Here is a 4,859-nt window from a genome sequence, read left to right as displayed (position 1 = left end):
GTGCCACCATGCGCGGTCTCAATCACTGTCCCAGCATGCCCTGGGAGCAGGGTGGGCACAGCATGCCTGGGATCATACCCTGACTGCTGTGTTTTGCCTAAGCAGGCTCATTAGTCCGCTGAGCTATCAGGCTGGCCCTTCTAGTGTCATTTTTAGTGTGCTCAGATTTGAAGTTTGTGAAAACCTTGAAAGTTGGGACTTGAATAGTGGATAAAGTCCATCTGAATGTAAACTAACATTGCAGGATCTTTACCTATGCTATCCATAACTGTGATTACAGGCATAATACTGAATCAGATTACAAGTGTCCTTCTTGTAGTCTGAATGGGATAGAGACTGAGTGAGGGGAGGCCTTCCATTATAAGGAGAGTTTTTCCAGACCATTGTATACCACTGTTTTTCTCTTCCAAGCCAATATGTATTGGCACATTTCCATACATTACAGTGTCAGCAGTGGGTGTTATCACATGTATCAACAGAATTTTGATTACCTATTGTGTAAGGGGATTACTGTCAACTTTGACAAACACGTTTATTGTTGTTTTGATAAGTCCATTTTCAACTCAGGTCACCATATCCTGTGTCATAACTATTAATCTCATTGTTGAGATAAGCACTGAAGTGCAAGTACATCTTAAGTTTGTGGAGGTCCCAGGTAGTATGGTTGAGGAGACTTTGAGTACCACCTAAATGGGCTTGCAACTCCCAGTATATTCTCTTTCCATGAACTCCTAAGAGGTTTAGATACATTATCCAAAGGAAAGTCATTTTAGTCCCAAGTCAGAAACACTTAAAGGTGGAAAGTCTAATGGTTATACAGATGTAGAAAAGGACAAAGTCAAACTTTTGGGGGAACTCTGGTCCAGAGGACCAGGGCAAACATGCAGATCAACAAACGGAAATGGACCAGAAACCAAACAGAATAGCAAAAATACAGGAGTTTTAAGGTGGATGCTCTGGTGACAGTGTCCAACCAATCTTCAGCTGTGTATTGATTCCACATCTTCCAGAGTGATGAGAGCAGGGTTTTGAATGTGTTATCTTTCCAGGGTGGTTGAATGTGTTGCCTTCTAGGGAGCTGACTTGTGAGGTTAGGCCTTGCAACAGCATTGGCATGTTCCTGCTAGATTCTGGAGTGGTGAATCCAGGGATGTGTCTCTGCCACCTTTATTTCTTTTGTCTTTGTCCCAGTTGAGGGCCTGCATGATTGCCTAGGGATCAATCGACTGAGATGACCAGTTTGGGGAAGAGGTCCAGCTAGGTGCACCTCTTTGGTGGTGGTGACTGCATAGCTAGTTTGGGGTTTCCCATTCTTGACCCAGATAATTCCTTCCAAGAATGGCATATTCAGCATCATCCAGTGGTTCCTTCTGAAGGTAAGGTTGGCTGGGCAACAACTCATGGGTCAAGATAAGGGAGTCAAGGTCTGAACTCTGTGGGCAAATAGATGGCTGGGCTTAAAGATTTGACTGGATGGAACAAGAGTTAAGGATTTCCAACCAGCAGTTCTTGGTACTGAGTGATGTGGCTGCTCGAGAGCCAACATTGTCTCTAACGATTGCAAAGCTCAAGGAGTGTGTGGCACTTGGACAGTTGAGTTTTGTCCCAGAATCATTTTGTCTCTTCCTTGATTGGGACACTGAACACTCACAAGTAGGGAGGCCATCCTTTTGACACTGAGTCCAGAGTTTTTGACAGGCAGGCAACAGGCCTTTTCCAGGGTCCCACCATTTGGGTTAAGACTGCTGAGGAACATGTCATTTTTTAAATCAACAAACAAATTGAAATGGAGGTTTACATTTGGAATTTTGAGGGTTGCAGCAGAGGCTACAGCTCCTTTGATTTGTTTAAATTATTTAGTCTCTTCTAGAGTTCAATTGATTATCTTTTGGTCACAGTTTTAATTATTAAAATTTTATCTAAATATCATGCACTTTGAAATATAAAGTAAAACAAAGTCCTGCCATTTTTCTCATTAACTTTGTTGAAAATCAAGTATATTAAAAATTGTAGACAAATATTGAGGTGTGAAAGACATAAGATGTAGACAGAATGAATTTTAGAGAAGTATTTCTGAAATGAATACATAGCATGAGATTAGTAATAGATTATACATTGTAAATAAATTATTTACAAACTTCAATGAATATAACAACAAAAAGTGTCCAAAATAAAAATGAAGAAGAACAAATATAGAGATCAGTCATATAATAGTTCATTGTGCCAAAATCAAGAAACTTATATTCGTGCAATTAGAATTCTCAAAGTAGAAAGGCATAGACAATAAATATTTAAAGATTTAAAATCTGTGAATTTAGTTGAAATTATAGCACCACATTTTCAAGAAAAATGAACCTTTTGCAAATGAAATTTTAATAAAATCATAAGATACACAAAAATAAAATTATCCAGAACTAATTGTAAAGAAAAAAATCATTAAAGCATATATACACAAATTAGCTATGGAAGAACAAAATTAAATAGCATCTTATTCCACATTAGAAAAAAAAGAGCAAGTGTGTAAAAAAAACTAGACTAATTCAAAGGACTGAATAAAAAAGGTCTATCCCCATTGAATTTTATGGTTTTCAAACATACCTTTGAAAACTAAAAGTGAAATATTTTCTAGTCATACATACTCGAAATATTCTAATACCTCCAGGGGTAGCATATAGAAAATAACAAAGAAGATAATTCAGAAGGCAAGAGAAGTTGCTGTATAGTCCTGGATGAATAATACAGAGCTTAAAGAGTCTTGCCATTTTTATCAGTTATGGTGTCCTAGTAGTCAAATTCCTGTAGAACATCTATGGATAGCAGTCATATAGTTTCAAAAAGAAAACTGAGGTCAAAAGCCACACATAATATTTCAGCATGACAACCATGATGAAATTTTTGTAGCATACTTAAATGTCCATGTTAGTATTGAACAGAGCAACACACAGCATATGCATTAGAAAAGGTTTTAAAGACCATTACCTGGCAGGTAATCTTGTGCTGATTTGACCATTTCCCTCATGGAAGTTTTTAAAAGGAACAAACTATGTCCCATCAAATGAATACGTAATCATACATATATAATTTCTTTAACAAGCTACTTTCACAAACTTTTCTCAACATACATAAGAATTGTAGTCTTGACATTATCTTTCTTTTTATCCCTTCAGCAGAACAGGCTTTCACCACATAAAACCCCTCTCATATCAAAAGTATAACTTTTATATTTATTGTTTTTTTAATGTTTTTCTTCCATTTACAATAACATTTTACAACAAATGTGGCTATGGCTGATTGAATTTTAAAGTGTCTATTTTTTCCCCAGATAGTAAATGTGACTGAATTCTCACAGACCTCTGAGTAACCTTGCATCAGTGTTCTTACTTCAAGAACAAGGTATCTTGTAAATTTAAGACTTTGTAATAAGTGGATGCAACTTGAAGATATACTCATAAGTGAAATAAACTAGACACACATGTGTAAATATCATGCTGTATCCCTAGTGTAAGAACTTAAAAGAAGAAATAAAAATTGAAAGATATAACACAGTTAAGTGGAAAGTGATAACTTAAAGTTTAAACCACAGAGAGAAAGGAGAAAAGTTAGGAAATATGATTAATCATCATTAGATAAGATGATTAAGGCAATGGTCCTAAGAATCTCTATCAGATTTTTGAAAATAGCAGTTAATGGATAGAATTCTCACCCTAACTCTATATGTTGATATCTATGAGCTAAGCAACTACACTGAGGATAGCAATGTGTAATAGTAAAACCTTGCTTAAAACACCCATCATTTTGGTCTTATAAATGCATATTGCTTCTAATGTCATGCCAATTATTGCTCTACTCCCTTTAAAGTAATTTTTTAAATGTAATAAAAGAAAACAAGACACAAGAAAAAATGTCATAGAATTGTCCTGCTACAATGTTGTATATTGTTTGATTTCTAAGTTTCTGTGTAAAAATCTCTCATAGATTTTTTTTCACATTCTATAGGTGTTTTAGCATATCCATGGTTGCTAGAAAATAGCGGTTCCTCATTATGTCTAAGGAGCTTGATATTCAGACAGATAGTGATGGTAAGCATAATGGCCTCTGTTACGGGGTAATAATATCATTAAGCTTCTCTTCTGGATGTTTAACGACTACAGTTTTCAGAACAAAGATTAGAGAAATAGAGAGGCTACAACAATAGCCAATATTTTGGCTCTAGCCCTTCCAGGTCAGTGAGGATTCAGGACATAAGAGAACATCTTCTGAGACATCCAATAAGCCAGTGGTGCCCCAAATTTCCTGATCAAGGAGATTATAAGGCCACAGAGGAAAGTGATCAGTGATGTATAATGTGCCTAAGGAGAGTCACCTAGAGAAAAGAAAATTTTCTCAGGCTTTCACAGAGAGCAAATTGTAGTATGTAGAAGAAATATTTTATGCACATTTGGCCAAAATGACAACCAAAAGCACATTTACCAATGAGTTAAAATTTGTAATTTTATTTCTCTTGTAAAACATTCTTAGGCTTGACAGGCTTGGGCCAGTGCCCCACCTGGAGTTCCTCCAACTTTCAGATGCCTGCAGGCAGCACGAGGCTGATGATTTCAAGAAAGACCTGCCATTAGGGCTTCTGAAGTTGGGAGGAAAGTTCAGTCTCTGTCTTGTTCCCTTGCTTTCTTTGAAGTGCAAAGACAACCCCTGTTTTTTCCAATCCTGGCATGTACAGCTGGGCCTAAGTCTCTCAGTCTTGTGGCTCCATTATAACATAGCTGCTGGGCCAGCTTTTTCCTCAGGTGTTATGTCTCTCCTTTGTATTAGCTAGCCTGGACTGTCCCATCTGTACATTGTGCATTGAATTTAAGCAG

Source organism: Octodon degus, unplaced genomic scaffold, assembly GCF_000260255.1.
Source record: "Octodon degus isolate 3935 unplaced genomic scaffold, OctDeg1.0 scaffold00125, whole genome shotgun sequence".
Lineage (NCBI taxonomy): Eukaryota > Metazoa > Chordata > Mammalia > Rodentia > Octodontidae > Octodon > Octodon degus.
Note: the sequence above shows the minus strand (reverse complement) of the source record.